This window comes from Apteryx mantelli, chromosome 4 (assembly GCF_036417845.1).
Source record: "Apteryx mantelli isolate bAptMan1 chromosome 4, bAptMan1.hap1, whole genome shotgun sequence".
Classification (NCBI taxonomy): Eukaryota; Metazoa; Chordata; class Aves; order Apterygiformes; family Apterygidae; genus Apteryx; species Apteryx mantelli.
The window spans coordinates 33,134,750-33,153,178 of NC_089981.1; the positions used below are offsets into that span (position 1 = coordinate 33,134,750).

General features: G+C 36.4%; 1 long non-coding RNA gene across 1 annotated transcript; it reads left to right on the plus strand.

Annotated features, from left to right (window-relative positions):
• The first annotated feature begins 857 nt into the window (after positions 1-857).
• LOC106498188 (uncharacterized) lies at positions 858-17,435 on the plus strand. Its single transcript, XR_001294907.2, has 4 exons — positions 858-962; positions 9,157-9,247; positions 15,727-15,828; positions 17,092-17,435. It is a non-coding gene; the product is annotated as an uncharacterized lncRNA (long non-coding RNA).
• The last annotated feature ends 994 nt before the right edge of the window (positions 17,436-18,429 follow it).

Consider the following 18,429-nt stretch of genomic DNA (forward strand, 5'->3'; position numbering starts at 1 on the left):
TGGTTATGTTCTTGCAATTCTGTTGTAAATGCATATTTGTTTTACAAATTTAATAGACATTTACAGAATTGGTGTTTTCTGATTAAGAATAATAAAATGTATTGCTTTTTTTCAGAAACAATGTCATTTATATGGAAAAACCCTCATTTCCAAAATCAGATGTACTTTTAGCATCTGGTGGAAAATAGAGATAAGGAAAGATGTAAATACAAAGAGGCTAAACTCAGTGACACTGTCATAAAAAGGAAATGTAGAAATGTAAATGTGGGAAGGAAATGTTTTGGAAATATAGAAGAAGCATTTTTTTTTGGGGGGGGGGAATTATATGGCTTGCCAAACACTTCTCAGTTAATAATTAGGTAAGTTAAAACCAGGCAGAAATTATTAATGAAATCAGTGTTGTTATACTCTTTGACTGTTCTTCAGTTCGGGCTGTTAGAATGCGTTCATACGGGCTGGAGACAGGGCATTGCTGCATGTTTCATGTCAGTTAGCACGAGTAGTTACAATGGGATAATGTTAAACAGAAGGCAGTACAGTTTAACACAGGTGGATAAGAACGTATGTACAGCAGTCTTGCACAAACCAAACTAGATTTTCATTAATGTAATCTGGTCTGCCATCTGATGGCGTGCTGTCAACGTTCAGTGCATGGTTGCCCACAGTTAAAATAATTTAGTAAATGACAAGTAGAATTCTTAAATGCTTTCAATGGATTAATGCAATGGATTTTTTTTCTTTTTTTTTTTTTTTTTTAAGATAAAGAGGGTTACTGCATCCATTTGGTGTCTTTACTGCTGGAAAAATAATGACGAGCAGAAGTTTTTTGTGTTACCTTGGTAAAAGATCCTCTGGAAGTCAAACACTATTAACTTTAACGAAGTAGCTTTGATGGCAGGGAAGAGACAGCTGATACTACACTTCCCTAACAATAAACCAAACTGACAGATAAAAACAAACATGTACGTGATAACATATAGCATTTCAGAAATGGAGAGAGAAACTAATGCAGACTGGTGTGATCTTTGCTTTCTTTTAAAGCCTGTTACTACTTTGAAATGGTTACTTTTGAAAAGAAAAATGAATTCTTGCTTTTATGGCAGATTTTTTATCATGTTATCGAAGTAGGTAAATGTGGATATTTAGGTGTGTCTCATACTTTGTTGAGCTGTAATTCTTGGAAAATGGTTTTGATCTTTAGGATCATTTTGCTTAAAATTATATACTACTGTTGATAACTTAATCAGAAGAAGCAGTATATTCTTTTGTCGTGATGATGTGCCTCTTCCCTCCTCTCTTTATTCGGCTCTCTTTTCCTCAACTTGCTTTCCTTTTGCGCTCAACTCTGGACATACTAGAACTGTTTTTTTATCATTTTTACTAAAGCTGGAAAACCATTTTATTTTTCAGTTAAGTCTTAACACTGAGGACAAACAGATATAGTCCACTTGCCTGAAGTAAATAATACTAAGAAAGGAGGAGGAAATGTTATTTTTTGCTTTAAATAGTTGTGAATTTACAGACCCTACTATAAAAGACAAGCAAATTTTATAGCTGAGGCTTTATTTGTGTTGACAGTTAATGACTAGGGACAATCATGTCACAAACTGCATGGACACTTTTGTTCATGCTGCTTTATTTAAAATAAAAGGCTTTGCTTTCTTTTCACCCTTTAATTTATTGTAATTACTCTTGATTTATCCTGGTGTAAGTGCAGGCCAGGCAGAAGATGCCCGTAAGCTAGGAACTGGTTCCCGGTCGTTGGTAACCAGAGCCTGCACGGGTGTCTGCTCCATGGTGTGGGTTTCGCAGGAGACGTGGCAGATGCCTCTGCAGCAGCGCGGTCCGCAGCCTCGTGGCTAGAGCAGGTTTATGGAAGGTGAGAGATGTTTTGAATTTCTTCCAGCTGAGAAGGTTGTACTCTCAAGTTTCTTGCTTTTTGGGCACTCTGATTGCTGTTAGATAAAGCATGTTTACTTGTTTTCACGGGGCTTACTTTCAAAGAAAAGCGAGCCAGTCGTCACTATCCAGCCAGACGACACAGGCATCTGCTGTGCAGGGCAGGGTGCTGGTCTGGGAAGAAGAGTCTCACCGCCTTCTGACTCTGGGGCCAAGGTGGAGTTTCAGACACGTTGCATTTGATGCAGAGCGTTACTGTGTTTAAAACCTGTCACGATCTGAGCAATGCTGTCTGATGTGTCATTGACAATAATGCCAAAATGCAGCAGCAGAGTTTACAGAGTGAGCTCTTACAGTATTTCTTACCAGCCCCTTTGTGTACTGCTTACTGGCACTACTCAGCTTTTCTCCTTTTCTTTCCCTTCTTTCCCTTCTTTCCCTTCTTTCCCTTCTTTCCCTTCTTTCCCTTCTTTCCCTTCTTTCCCTTCTTTCCCTTCTTTCCCTTCTTTCCCTTCTTTCCCTTCTTTCCCTTCTTTCCCTTCTTTCCCTTCTTTCCCTTCTTTCCCTTCTTTCCCTTCTTTCCCTTCTTCTTTTCCTTTCTGTCATTGACAATTGCATATATCTTAGAACTAAAAAATGCTTTATATTATCTTAGAGCACAAAATAATATATTTAAGTGGAATATGTGATTTGTTATTGAAGAGCACAGAAATTAGTAAGTCTTCCTAACTCTGCCCCCCCCTCCTTTTTTTAGCATTGTGTTAATAATAGACTGATAAGCTTGGCCTCAAAGGATTAAGAATAATAGAGGGAAGCATTTTTTTTCCCCTATCATCAGCATGATCTTTTTCTTGAGTTATTCCATGTTTCCTTTACCAGGATACAGTATATTCAGGATCTTTACATGTTTGTTGGATCAGTGTCTGATTTCCTGAAACAGATAGTTCAAGTTATGTGTGTTGCACATTTCTTTTCGAGGCCTGATTTACCTTTATCACATGATAATCTTCAAGTATTTCACTCATGGCATTTTAATTTTCCTATAGTGACTTAGAAGTACCTGAAATTATATGTACTTAAGATTCCTTATCTGTTGTTTTGCCTTATCTTGGTATGCAAACTTTCTGCAGGGGAATACTTTGCAAGTAGGAAGAAGTGATTTGAATTTGGCATATTCTGAATACAAATACATAGTCTAAGATTGCACAGAGCTGTGCCCTCTTGTGTTCATTTGGAAAAGCAGCCACAGAATTAGAAAATGGTCTGAATGCTAAAACAAGACCTACTGAAATTAAGTTGGTAGGAGCTGATATATGACAACTACTCTGTTTCAGATCTGTGAAGGATTCTCAAGCTACGTAAATGCTGCATTCTGAGATTCCAGAATTTGATCATTTATCTTCTTTCCTGTTCTGGCCAGTACAAGTTAGATCACTTTCATTTTAAATTTTCCTTTTAAAGGAAAAGAAGGCAAAGCATGAGAAGGCAGAAGAATAGAAAGAAATAATAAATGAAAAGAGTAAATATTTGCAAAATCATAGTTGGGTCAACTCCCTGCTCCAAAAAAGGAACATATAGTAATAGAAGTTTTATGAACCTTCCTGATAATGTTTTATCAGTTTTTTAGAATGTGATTTACTATGCTTCTTCCTTGGCCAGTGAAATCATTTGATGATATAAAGACATTCTGCTAACTAAATCCTTATTGTCTTGTAATTTCACAAAGACAGATACAAAAACAAAATGCAATGAATTATGAGTTCAGCTTGTTCTAAGGGTACAACAGGGCTCTACGTATTTTTAACTTATCTCCATTAGACTAAAATCAGCGACATAATAACTGTAATTAGATTTTTTTTTTAGATTTTTCAGAATATATTCTAATTATAGCTTAGTTTAGTCACAACTGCAGTGGAATACACTTACATATGGATTGTTTCCATACATGTTTAAATACTAACTTTAAATTGATTTTTGTTACTGTGTAACTCCTTCCATGGTTTCTAGGTTTATTTCCTGTAGAGGATTGCAATATACATAAATCATGTATTAAGTTGACCTCTTCTTTCACATGGATAATATTTTAGTTTTCATGAAGTATCATCATTTTAAAAACAATATTGATATGTTTTGCCAACCTGAAGTTTCTTTCACTTGTGATTTCTGTATGAATTATCATTTACAGTGGTTTAATGTGTTGACTCTTCGTCTCTTGCAACACTGCTGAATGTCTAGATAACAGTCGCATTTGATATGCAAGTCTTATAAACTAGTCCTTACTGAGATGTTATTTTAGATCAGACCATTTTCCTTGCTGTGGGTAGGAATGAAAAAGGGATTTGCTTCCTTGGGATTGTGATTTGCCAGACTGGAATAACTCAAGCACGGTTTTGGATGTCATTAGAAATTGGGAACGGTCAATATGGCTAAATCTTTGTGAACCTTTTGCCAAGTCTAATCTAAGTTTCTTGTCAGTCTGACTAATTTCAGAGGTTTTCTTTTGCAGGAAATTGTATTGTGTACTTGCCTTGTAGGGACTTGGACCCCAATAGAGAATGTGCATATGAAATGAGATCATTTTCTGGCTTGGAATGAATCTTGTTTAATAGTTTAGATTGGTACACTAGTAAAAATTGAGATATAGATTATATAAAGAACAGATAAATCTTGAAGTCTGAGTGGATTCTTAAATACTATGGGGGATAAGTTTTTAAGATTTTTAATTTAAGGAGGAGTGAGGCTTGTGAAGTCAACATACAAAACTCTCAGATGCTGTTATAAAAACTAAAATATATATGCTGGAGAGGTTCAGAAACCGTATCCAGACTGATAACGGGTATATTTGAGCAGTGTTTACATGAATACACTTTCCCATTTGGAGTATAACTGATGGCTCAAGGTGTAAAAATCCATATTCAAGAATAAAAATGGAAACCAAAACAAAGGAAATCTGCTAATTCACTTGACTAAAGATACCCAAGATAAATGGAGTAGCTGCATCAAAGAGATAAGAGTTTTTAATATGGTTACTTCTTTCCCTGATCTTGGGAGGTGCAACATTTGTAGCCAAGTCAAAACAAAACTAATGGTTAACTTAATATGTATTTTCTTAAATTGTGGGACACCTTTGCTGTGGTTGATTAAACTGAGAGCCCATCTCTGAGAAAACCACTGTTTAGTAGAATACTGTGCAGACCACGTCCTTGCAGATGATATACATCACACACGCTGTAGCAAAAACAAAATAAAACACAATCAATAACTCAAGGTCAGTGGTAGAATTCAAAGGAGAAAATTCTAATATCTGTGGATTGAAGAAACTGGAACATCCACTATAATGACTGTTTTTGTAGTTTAATGCTAGGGACTGTGGATAAGTCATTGGTGGTCTCTGCTTTTGTAAGTGAAAGAAAAGCTTGTTTGAGGCATTAATTTCCTACCAGAGACTGCAACAGTAAGATTTTGGACACATGGATTAAATGTAGGGTTTTGTTTCAGTGTTGTGCTTAACCCATGGAATGAGATTAAGCAGTGTGCTAAGGACTAATGTGGGCCATGAGTTTATATCACCAGTTTATATTGTTGTTTCATGGCATATTGATTTGGAGAGCCAGCTGATTACAGGCCCCAATTTATATTTATAATTGTACCTATTTATGCATAACCTGTGCATAAACTGTATCTCATTCAAGAGCTCAGGACATCCCCACTAGCCCACAGTGTGGGAGGACACCCGCCTCCTACAATCATCAGGGACAAGTTTTCAAGAGAAGAAGCCTCGTTCACATCGGTCTGGATGTTTCTGTCCAGTGTGTCCAAAGCTATTTTCTTCCAAGTATTTTCTGTGAAGCCATGGGCTTATCTATAATGCAAGGTTTTTTCCCCTTGGAGGACTGGCCCTTGTGGTGATGCAAGTGTGCCGGATCCAGCATGATCGCCTCCCAGGGCAATTGTGCTGGCTTGCCCTTCTCTTGAATTCGTTCCTCACCTCGGCTGCTGTTTTCATTCTCTTGCTTGGGCTATTTAAGACCTGCACCTGAACAACAGATGGCAATGGTACTTGCCAGAATGAATGGTGAGGTTTTTCATTATTACTGCCAAGACATTTCTGCCTAAGACTGTTAAAGCTTCTTTAAGGAAAGGCAGTGAAACGCTGTCGGCAGGAATCGTGAGAAAGATGGGATAGGAGTGCTGCATGGTATGAATGGGGAACTAGGGCTCTTCAGAGAAGCTGTAATTTCCTGAATAAATCTGCTTTGTGCTTTTTTGGCTGTTTTGAGGCATGTTAGCTTTGGATCAGCTTATTCTCTTCAAATATTCTATGCAGTCTCATTCGGTTACCCACATGTAGATAACCCTTGCATGTAACCCTTTGCCGTGATCCTTCTGATCTGGTAAGCTGGAGCAGCTAGAATTGCTCTGTAGCTGGGTGAATATCCAAGGCTTCTGGGTTTGTTTCTCAAAAGACAAAGTTGCTGTTGGGGCTCAGAACTGCATTCAGGTTCTGTGCTGCTGATGAAAGTGCTGTCAGCTAGTCAATAAAATGAAAATCACTGACACGGTAGCTTAAGATTGTCAAGGCAATATCGTGCAACTTGAAGTATGGCAAAGTTGTAAGAACTGTAAGAACTGCACTGTATGTGCTAATTCTTACATTTAGATTTTTGGAAATTGAGATCAGTGAGACTTGTGCTTAAATGATTTGCAGGGCTGGTAACATGATGAGAATACTCAGTAATACTTGATTTTCTAAAATGTTGCCATGTTTCAGCTTCTTTTGGTTGTTAAGCAAGTTGCCTCATATATGCAGAGACCTTGAGAAAGGATACACAGAGAATGCTAGTTGAGGAATGACCCTTCTGTATTACAGAAGAATATGGGCACAGGAATTTTTGTCAAAGATTAGGAGCAACCAAAACCAGCTCCTTGCTACCTAAAAAAAAAAAGAGAGAATCACTATTTACTGAAACTCTCTTTGGATTGCTTATGGATTGTAGCTGGTCAGTTAATTTGAATATAAATGACTATTTCTAAAGGGGAGTGAAAAGAAATGCAGTCTTTCTTCTAAAATATTATTGAAGGTGTGGGAAAACACTTTGGTAGCATGAGACTGGATGAAGTGACCCAAGAGTCTATATATCCTTAAACAGCATGTATGCTTTGTGTATATAGATCATTTTAGAACAGATATTCAACATTGCCCTATGTTTTCAGTGGAGACCCCAAGGGACCTATTAATCTTTACGCTCTGAGATAACCTGTTCTATGCTTTGGAATTAAGGGTTGGTTTGTTTGCTTTTTTGTTTTGTAGGAAGAAAATTATTTACTACAACATTATTTTCTTTCGGATTTGAGGCTTTCTCAGTATTTTGGTGTGTTCTTTATCCGTTCAGGGTTCTTGGCAAGCAAGTACAGGAGTTGCACTAATAAGATATTTTACTTCTGTCATTTCTGAACCAGTATTAGTTATGGTTTTTTTTTTTTTTGGTGACACAGACATGATCACTTACAGTAAGTAGAAATAATACACAAAAAGGAGGTCAGCTGGGATCAGATACATCTCCTTTCCCCCCCTCCAAGAATGTTTAAATGCAGGGTTAGAACTAGGTAGACTCCATGTTCTAAAAAACAAAATTGTGATCTTGAAAACCCCAGCACAGCAGCTGCTTTATCCCATTATGCCTAGACTAAATACTCCTTTTGATTTTTCCAGTTCTGCCGATGTTAGAATTGCATGTCTCTGCATGCCCCAAACTGCCCCAGTTTAGAGGAGACTGAGGCATTGCGGGCTGACTGGATCCAGAAGCTGGGTGCTCGCCCTCCTCAGGAGGCTGAGGTGGCAGATCTGACAGGCATGCTCTGAGAGATCTGCTGAGTGGTTGGATGATTGGGCTCTTCACAAAATGCAGAGGTTGCTACCACTGTCTTCTGAAACATAACTGAAGGAGATGGAAATAACTGTTTATATCAATCCTACTTGCTAGAGCTGGTGTCCTAAAAGTGGGAGATCCGACTTCAGTTTCCTCTGCAGCTTGGCAGAAGGGCAAGGTTCTAGACTCTGCTTTTGGGTCCAAGTGTTTGCAAGGTTAGTGCTTTAGTATGTAGCTTTTGGCACAACCTTACTGGATCTAATCGTAATTCTGTTCCCAGAGTGTTATTAATTTATCCACTTCTTTCATTTATAGGTCTGTAAGAAATCAAAACATGCACACTGGTGTTAGCAGCAGTTTTCTTTTTGCCTGCATACCCAGATTTGATTTATAATCTTGATGTTGTCAGCATCTGACTCTAATTAACTGGATAAATGAAGTTGAGAAGATCTTGACTGAATTAACAGTTGAAGAATGCACCTTACCAGAAGCAGATGGAGAGAAAAACCAGTGTGTTTAGTTTATGGCCATTCCCCGGTTTATGGCCATTTCCTATTTTAAGGGAAAAAGTTCTGCCAAATCAATTCTTGTCAAATGCTAATTAAATTATAGTGATGATTAATCCTGATGTAAATACATTATTTCAATGTTTAGGAGAGTTATAAATAGTTTAAAGACTTAAGGGCCATTGTGAATACATTCTTAATCTGGAGTGCATTTGGGAGACAGAAAATGCCAATTAGGTAATTCAGTGACAGTTTATGTAGTTGAATTTATCCTTTGTAAATAATGTTTGTTGTTATTAGCCTCTGTTATAGATAGAATTCAGCTAAATCTTTTCACTGGGGAAAAATTCCTTATAGTGATGTTTATAGTGTCCTCTTTATTGCAAAGTCTTACTTTCTCCTACCAGAAATCTAGAGATTTGCAAAAAAGCAAATGTTACCATTTCCAGGCTGTAGAAAAAGATGGTAAAGCAGAAAGGTACTCTCTAGTGTCATTGAATAGGCTGAGAATAAAACCCGTCTGCTAGCTCCATCCAGTGCCTTAAGCGTTGTGGAAGGAGTATCCTTTCACAGCACTTTCTGTTAATAACACTGCATATGCTAAGGAAGCTAGCAAGTGACTTCGGTGGTTTTATCCTATGTATAATCTGATTCTTCGCTTTGATTAATATATGAACTATGTGAAAATTTTACAGTGTGAAAAGACTACACTGTTAATTAAAAAAAATTCCCCAGCCTTGCTCTCAGAATATTTTATCTGCTGCGAGGAAAAGTTAGCACGTTGCTTATTACTGGTGAAAAGGCTTTCTTAAAAAGGTAGCGTGTCTTGGTTAAGAGCTACTAACACTGCTAATACGCTGCACAACTTGTTTTTTTTCCAGCCAGCCACTCTGGTCACCAGTCAGTGCTCCTCAGGAATGTGTTTGGAGGCAACCTTCAGGGAAAGCTCCATTTGGGTTCCAGATTGATGAGGTAAAGCAACAGACCTTAGCATTGCCTTAGTCCATCACAATGGCGCCTGCAACACCTCAGTTCACCACTGTGCTGGCAGATGTATAAAACAAAGTTTGAGTTTAATTTATTGATAGTGAAGAAAAGACATCTCTGCTCCTTCATCTGCAGTATTCTATGAATTATATGCTTATGTAGGGTGAAATGCTGAATTTTTCTATGCACCACAATTCATTATGCATTTACTGCTGATAGATGAGAAAGATTTGCTGATTTTGGGTGGTATACATTATACTTACAAGCTGGAAATAAATATTTTGGCTTTTGTTGAAAAGTTTAATTTTATCTGAAAGTGAAATGTTAGATAACTTTACAACTCCCTGCCCCAAACACTACCAGTATCTGTAGCCTTTTGAAAAAAGGTTTATCTTTCTCATCACAATAAATAAATCATTTGACATTAAAAGTAGAGTTGTTTTAAAACAAACAAACAAAAAAACCCTGCAGTAGACTATTGCATCTGCCGTAGTATGGAGACAAATAGTATGTGTGTGAAAGTGACAGCTAGTGAAAAGAACATAACAGTATCCTGTTACGCATTTGCATCAATTATGCAGGGCAAAACAGTGTGTCACTGAGGGAACGTTCTGTGGTGGCCACCAGTATTTTCCTAGGTGAAAGGGTAATTATTTTGCTGTTAGTTCTTAATTTATTAATAGTCAGCACCAAATGTTAGGGTAAAGGATTATTCCAAACACAGTGACAGATCAGCTGTGTGGAAGATGTAGCGATTTTGCTGCTGATAAGAAAAGCTATTAGTGTAAAGAAAAAGGTCAGTTTGGAATCTGAATGCCATTGATTGGCATTTAAGAAAAAAATGAACAGTGAAATGAAACTGTGCTGGCATATGGTGTACAACTCTATAGAGGTAAGAGAAATTTTAGTAGCTGTTCCAGCTAAAATTTCCAGTCATATTAGCATTATAAAAGAAACACTTGAGAGCTTGATTCAACTTGTATTTAAATCAAATAAAGCCAGTCTTTGAGAAATTGCACTGAGTTTTACAAGACAGCCCTAAATATGTGTACTCAGACTAAAGTAGGTGTTATTAAAGAAGTTGTATTCAATCCTGTAGTGTGTTTATACAGTGTTTCTCTTTAAGATAGACTGATCAACTTTATCTGCTTTTTACAACGCATAATGTTGACTTTTGAATATAAAACAGCAGAGACGTGTTGCTTGAAAATGCAAAGAAACTGCTGTCCAGATGAACAGCAGGTTCATTGTGTTCTTGCAGAGGTGACATTTAGAAGCCAAGATTGCTCCTGAAGAACACTTACTGGCAGCCTCTTCTCATTTGAACCAAGAGTGCTCATATGATGCAGCTTTTTCTATTGCAGAGAATCTGTTATATGAACTGGTTTCAACTTTACAGATAAAGAAAACCTGAGTAATTTGTTTCATGTACAGCCAAATGTCTGTAGTGTTAGGTGCTAGATGACTTGCATGCTGTATAGCTGTATGCAATATGCCATTAACATCTCATATGTAAAGAGTACACAGCTCCTTAAACATACTCTTTGGTGTATGTTTGCATGTAGAAACAGCAGGATTTTTTTCCTTAGAATGTTTTTGAACTGCAACATACCTAAAATCCACTTAATGGGACGTAGAGAAGTGCTAGCCTGTTTCACTTCTCTGTGCTCAGTTCATGTTTTCATCAAATTAAATCGGAAGTAACTTGGGTAAGATTAACATCCAAAGTGGGAGAAACAAAGCTTTCAAAAATCTGCATTTGAAGGGACAGTTTCATGCCTGAAGTAAGAAGTTATTTGCTAGGTTGCTCCCCTGAAGAATATTTCCATTTGCTGTTGTCTCTTGCTTTTGTCTTCTGGGATCTGTGTCCATAAGCTAAAATTGTAACCTTTACTGGTAGTTGGCATAAAAGAATTTATTTGCCGTGCCACATAAACTTGACAAAAGCAAACTTCTGTTCAGTTCTTCCTGAAATATTGCCTCTGTTGTGTGAGGTGAGTTCAGGAATCTCTGCTTCATATGCTATGTTTCTTCCTTTAGTGACAGATTTATTATTAAAGAGAGAGCCTGTATAGGAGATAGTGGAAGAGGAAGTGAAAGATATACAGAAATACATTACTGGATTTTTAAACCGTGGAATTACTTCCTTGTCTAATGAAGAATGTAGTGAAATGCATTAAGAAACTGTTGCCTGTCCCTGTCTCCTCAAGGTCCGTGGCAGAGAATCAAGTAGTTTTGCACTCTTGTAAACACTTGGAGACAATTGCCAGGGCAAGGGGGTCACTCTGCACAGAGACACCAGCGAAGAATGGGGCAATTGGGTAGGTCGGAGGAGCCAGGATTAGCTGTCTGGGAGGAGAGCGACACAGAACCAGGAATCTAGTCTGCTACTAAGTTTAAACACAGCTCAGTAGGTGCAACTTAAGCATGCTTAAAAGTCATTTCTGTTCTTTCATGGACACAGTGGCTTTGTTGTTTACAATAGCTCTGCAAAATAGGCCTTCTGAGGAAAGTTTGGTTAGATTTTAAGCATGATTTTTTGATGTTGCACATTTCTTAAAAATTAAGAACTTTATTGTAAAATATCCAAACACTATGTAGTTGGATAGGAAAAATAAGATCAGTATTTTCTGGTGTAGCTGCATTCAGTGTGAGCTGACTTAAATGAAAAAAAGGTGAGTTGGTGAGATACCACCTTTATTGCTACAGGACTGATCTTTCAGAGTCTTTCTTTGTATGAAATTGTAACAGCGTTTGGTTCTGTTTTTTTGTTTTGTTTTGTTTTGTTTTTTTGATTCATGAATGTCTAATAAGTGCTCAGCATGTCTCGGCGCTCAGGGTTTGGTCATGCTTAGCCATTTGCTAACTCTGCCAATGAAAAAACCACAGGGGGTTGGCAAAGCTATTGACAATGCCTTTTGCAGTGTTTGAGCACAGTAATAATAAACTGGGCATTGCCCTTCATTCTGTCTGATTAGAAAAATCGCCTGTGAATTTACATGAAACAACAAAACAGCTGCTGTGGAATTTGAGTCCAACCCACAACCTTGCTTACCTGAAATGCTTCTGATGTTCCTGAACAGCTGGATAAACATAGTGTAAATGACAGTTTGAGAGGATAAAGGAAGGAGGATATGGTGCATATGATGAGATCATCACATAACTTTTTATAGCAGTTACTATGACTGATTACATGGAAAAAGAATATTTAACTTATTTTTTGCTTCATTTAATGCTGTTAAAGAGAAGATAATGGTAATCTGGTACCATGTGGCCAGCAACTACAGGTCCTCTTGATAGCTGTAGAATAAACAATTCAAGACAAAAACACAACTGAGAACTGGATAAATTGAGAATTCTGGAATTAGGTGTTTTAAGTACTGGAAAAGAACAGTGATTTATTTATTACAGGAGGCTTATGCACATTAATGCAGTTGAGGAAGTCCACAGAAGTTATATTGCCTTCAAAACAACCGTTACTGCAAGTAACAGTATATTTTGTGATAACAGCTTGGCTTTCATCAGTGTTTCACTTCGGTGCTTTTGATAGCATCTCAAGGAGTATTGCTGAAATGCAGCCAACTACTAAGACTCCATGTAGTCAGTGGTTTTTCATTTGCTGGCACAAGTAAACTGCATGAACTGTTAATGGTCAGAAGTTACTTTTATTAGGCTGAAACCAAGTGCAGGCAGTCACAAAGGCTTGCTTTAAAACCTTTCACTTCACTAAGAATTTTTATTTCAAATGTAACATCTGCAATTTCTTTAAAGGCTATTGTTTGTTTGTAGTGCTAACTCATGATCACAGCACTGAATTCCCATGAAACAAATTGAAGAGAGGATGTTCCCATAGAACAGGATATAATGTTTGAAAAATATTCCTTGCAGGTAAGCAGAAATGATGCAGATTGATTCAGATGAGTGAAAGGAATAGCAGAAACCTATACGAACACTACAGATGCACAGCCATTATTCCGATCACTCAGCCTGATGCTTTTGCTTTTTGCAGATTATTTTGAGTGCATCAGTGGGCATAAATGAACCACATTTTCACTGGCATTTCAATTATCAGCCTAGTGAAATGTATCTGAGGTGCTGTATTACTAATGCTTTCAGTGCAAAGGTATGTTTAAATAGTGAGAAATTCAATTTTTAGCTAAGGTGCTGTCATAGGTGCTTGGATTCTTAAATACCAGTGGGACCCTTTTGTTCAGATGGCTTGACCTGTGTCACTTGGAACAAGCATTTTCGGACAATAAATCATGGAGCCTCTAATTTCTGTTTGAGCTATAGCAGCTCTGTTTGGAAGAAAAAAATCTGACAGAAATATTTCAAGTGATGGAGAATGCTGGGTATATTGTTCCAATAATTAATCACCATCACTATTAAATTATTTTTCTCTTTTAGTCTGAGTTTTTCTAGCTTCGGCTTTCAGCCAGTGCATCTGATGTAGCCTTCTGTTTCTGGATTAAATAACCATTGCTTATTAGAAGTTCCTTCCCTATACAAGTATCTGGTAGCCTCTGAAGAATTCAGTTCCTCATGGTCTGCTGAATAAGCACATTGATAAGCCTTTTCAGGCTTATGGGCAGAAGTCATGTTTCCCACAGTGGCTAATTCACTGTGAACTTCTTCTGGACTTTTTATTTTTGAAAATTAGAATAAGCTGTTAGTACAGCACTGTTCAACGTGTAGTTTCAGTACTTTGCATTGATTTACTCTCATCACCATATCTCCTTAATATTCTTGCTATTTATATAAAACAAGGTTTTGTTCTAGGAACTTATTTTCTGTTGTTTACTGATCATTACCTAATTTTTTTAAAATTATCCCTGCTTTTTCAGATGGGGGTGATGTTGCCATCTTGAAAGTGTGATCTGCATCTTTTGTTCTTAGGCATGACCTTGTTTTTAGTTACATTAGAATTCACGTGAGATTAGCTGACCTTGAGAACTGATGTTGCCCAGTTCACCAGTTTCTGTTATGCAGAGTTTGCTGCCAGTAGTTCTTTATTTACCCGTTTTCTTTCCAGTCATTGATAAAGGTAGCAGCATCAGCCCAAAGCCAGGTCTCTTTAAGACCACTAAAAACATCGCTGTTAATTGATTCCATTTTTACAATAATTTTTGTGACACCTCTTCACTGGTTTTCAGTCTTTTTATGGTGGACCTCATTAATTTTTGTATAGTGACAAATGTGACAAACATCCCTATACAAATGTCACATTTTAAAGAAAATTTCATGCAGTCGCATTCATCATAGGACCTGACTTGTGTCAACCCGGTTACCTGTATCAGCCAGTTTTGTGATATATTAACAAAATTTGTTAAGATCTAATTTCCACAAAACTATATTGCTTATTGTTCATTATGCTGCTGTCCTTTATTTCTACATTTTGCATACATTGCCTTGCCATGTTTTAGCCTTGAATTAATGTTAGTCTGACTAGCCTGTAGTTTACTGGGCCGTCCACTAACCTTTTAAAATAATGATATAACATTTCTGGATTTTTTTCTAAGAATACTGTTCTATAAATAAATAAATAGTTCAAAGAACTGCCTGTCCCATCCTGCAAATTTCAACATCTTTCCTTCTGCTAGTCAGCGTTTCACATGCTGCCTAGTGAGTGGTATTGTAGAAAGCAATTGTTTTTTGCAATGAGATAGTAATACTTCCTTCTGCTGCTTTCCGAAACAAAGCAAAAACTTATTAAAATCTTTTACTCTTTTGATTTCATGATGTTTCCATTTTATCAAGTATCTGAACTATACTGTGTCTAAATTTTTATTTTTCATGTACTTAAATAATAGCAAAGCCTCAGATAATTTGGAAGGCAGATTTAGTTTTTCTAAAGAATATATTTTTAAAGAATTTGCAACTGTTTCTCAACAGCTATTTCAAATGAAAGCTGAGAATCTCTCAGAGTATATGATTGTGGGAACACAAGAGCTGAAGAGGGGAAAAAAACCCCAAATACAAAGAAATGCAAAAACAAGCATCAAGAATGGCAGAATTGAGACAACCAAGGCTATGTTTATATTAGAAAATCAGGTGGTGCAGTAGAAGCGTATCTGTAGATACGCTTGTAGATTGTAGAACAATTGGTGCTGAGGACCTGATGTCTATGGTTTAGTTTCATCTGAAAAAAATCCCATTGGTATGCTCCAAGACTGCTCCGTGTTGCAAACCCAAGTATAGTATGAGAGAGTGATGGCTGAAATTCCCTTCAAAAGCCTGTATGTGATCTGAAATAAACATTAATACAGACATGCCAGGTTGATGGTGTTTGGACTTTATAGGCCACAATATATTTATTATATATAAAAATAATATCTAGTATATAATATATATATTATAAAATATAATATATATGTAAGAAATACTTCTTATTTTGGATTCTTTGCTATATAAAATAGGGTTGAGTTACCATGCTGATAACTTTCTATAGTGTTATGTGAATGCAGGCAGTGACCCATGTTGTGTTGGAACAACAGTCTTCTAACATGCATCAAATGTCTTCAAGGATTTGTTGGGACAGCGCCATACAGCGTCACTTCAGAAGAGAGGTATGTGTTTATGCTTCTATTCTACAGCATGAGAGACGTTTTGCTGTCAAACATACCAAAGTAGTTTAGACTCCTCTGAATTTTATGTGTAAAAATTACTTGTTCTGTACTGTAATGTCAAGTTCAGGTGATCTGAGAGCAAACTTTGGCTTAGAGTATCTCGCTGTTAATTCTTAAAAAACCCTTTTACTGGATCAGAATAGTTGTGGCATGTTTTTTAGTCTCCATATCAAAACAAATCATTTGAAGGAAGTTGAGGCACATTATGAATACTTCATGAGTTGGTTATTTAGTTATGATAGTTATAGTTTCATTAAAATGGCACTACCTGCTGGGCAGCACAGTTATGCTTTTAACAGTTTTTATCAGGTTGTTAAAATTACACAGATAATGAATATTTCAATAGTGAAAAAGAGCAAACCATTTAATAAGCTACATTTGTTCTAGAATCTCTTGCTACCTAAAATGGTAGTGCCTGTTGATTTGTTTAAATAACCAAAGCTGCTTATTAAGAAAGGGAACACTTAAGGTTACCTATAGCAATTTCAGTAAGTCAGAAGGGTTACTTTTCTGAGCAGCAAATCAGTATCTACAGATCATTTTTGTCTACACTGGATATAGTGAAAAGAATGTTTTTGAAAGGGCAGATCTAAACAGAAGAAAAATTAAATATTTAGTGATTTTTAAATTATGGTTTCAAAACTTTTTCCCTGATCAGTAGACTACTACACACTGGTAGAAGTGATGAACTATGGGAATGGACAGCCGGCTTTCCTATTCAGTGCATACAATTGGAATTAGGGGTATTGGTTTTAATTACAACATAAGAGTTTTTGTTCATGAATTAGCTTAGTGTAGTTTTAAGAATTTCCACTTGGTGGAGCTTTATGATTGAATTTTTAATACATATAATTTTATATATTTGTGATTCAGACTTAGTAACTTTACCACTGTAGTGAAACAAAATAAATTTGAGAAAGTGAAGAGTATATTTCAGATATTTAGTACTCCCTCTTGTACCAAGCAGTGTGATACTTCTTATAACTTGAAAATTACTTGATGTGATTAATTTTAATCTTTTGAAAACTGGGTAACACAATAGCTATAATAGATAATGATATTTATGTCTATTCACAATTTTAATATTATTACTGTGTGATTGTGTATACACATACACATATATATATATCTCCCAAATCTGTAAAGCATTTTTAGCTAAATAGTGTGTTATGTATCTAACAATCTTTTATTCTTACTATATAGGGTTTTATTAAATTCTGAAGGATCCTGAAGAACTTTGGAAATTACTTTCTCAAAATGGAATGCCTGAAAAGATGGAATGGTTTTCACTGGAACACAAGATGACAGCATGTGTGAGATTTCTGTCTTTAGAGATACTCAAAACTCAACTGGACAAGGCCCTGAGCAACCTGATTTAATGTCAAAATTTGCCCTGCTTTGCACAGTGGGTTGGACCAGGTAACCTCTTGAGCTCCCTTCCAACCTAAATTATTTTGTAATTCTATAATAAGTCAAAATTTTAGCTACGATTCATGATAACAGGCATATAAGCACTATTTTGATGATTTGGGTTTTTTTTGATAGATTTGTAAGGTGGAAGTTTTTTGAAAAAGTTCCAGGATTATGGAAGAATGGAGAATTTAGGATATAAATGAGGAGAGGGCTGTCTGACGGGAGTAATTCATGCACGATATGTGATAGAGTTACTTTGCCCATCATCAAAATCCCTCTGCATAAAATGTAGCAACAGTTTAACAGTCATAGCAGGCAATGAAGAAGGTAGTCCACACATTTTGTAACATGTATAAGTATTGCTGTGGGAGACCTCAGTTCCTCCTTATCTATATTATCTCTCAGTTTAAAGAGAATTCAGCACTTGGACATTTCCCCGCCAGTCTTTCCATCACTTCTTCTCTTCTCGTGGGGATTCCTCCATTACTTATTTACCCGTTTTGTACTAGTCTCTCTTGTCCCTGAGTTCTAAACTGTTACCTTAATTCTTCTCTTATATTAACATTCTTTTACACGTAGGTTATGTTTTATTTTTATTACTTATTGTGTAAATTAAATCTTTGTTTTTTTATAAAAGATGTCTTAAGAATTGTGAATAGCTGATAAAAGCAAAAAAAAAAAAAAAAAGTGGCTGCTTTGTAATACCTAGGCATAGATCTGACTAGACCTACTTTTTCCTCTTTACTTTGCCATGTTGATCTCTGAGGTTGGCACAGTTTAGGTATATACATACAAAACTTATAGGTAAAAAACAGTCCAGGGTATTCTTGTCTTTGACTATAAAAATGATGAATTGACATTTCCAAATATTCTTGGCTTTAGAATCTGAGGAGGCAGGAAGAGGGTTACTCTTAAGAAAGAATAAATTCTTGTTTAAAAAAATTTTTCCAAATATGAGATACAAAATATCATCTATGAACATGAGAAATCTATATAGCAAGTAGTAGACATCCCCCAAATTGCTAGTGGATAGAAAAATGTCTTGTCAGACTGAGAGAAAAGCAGAGCTGAATATATGTCTGACAGCAGTTGTCTGAATGTCACACAATGATCAAGCAAACAAAAATA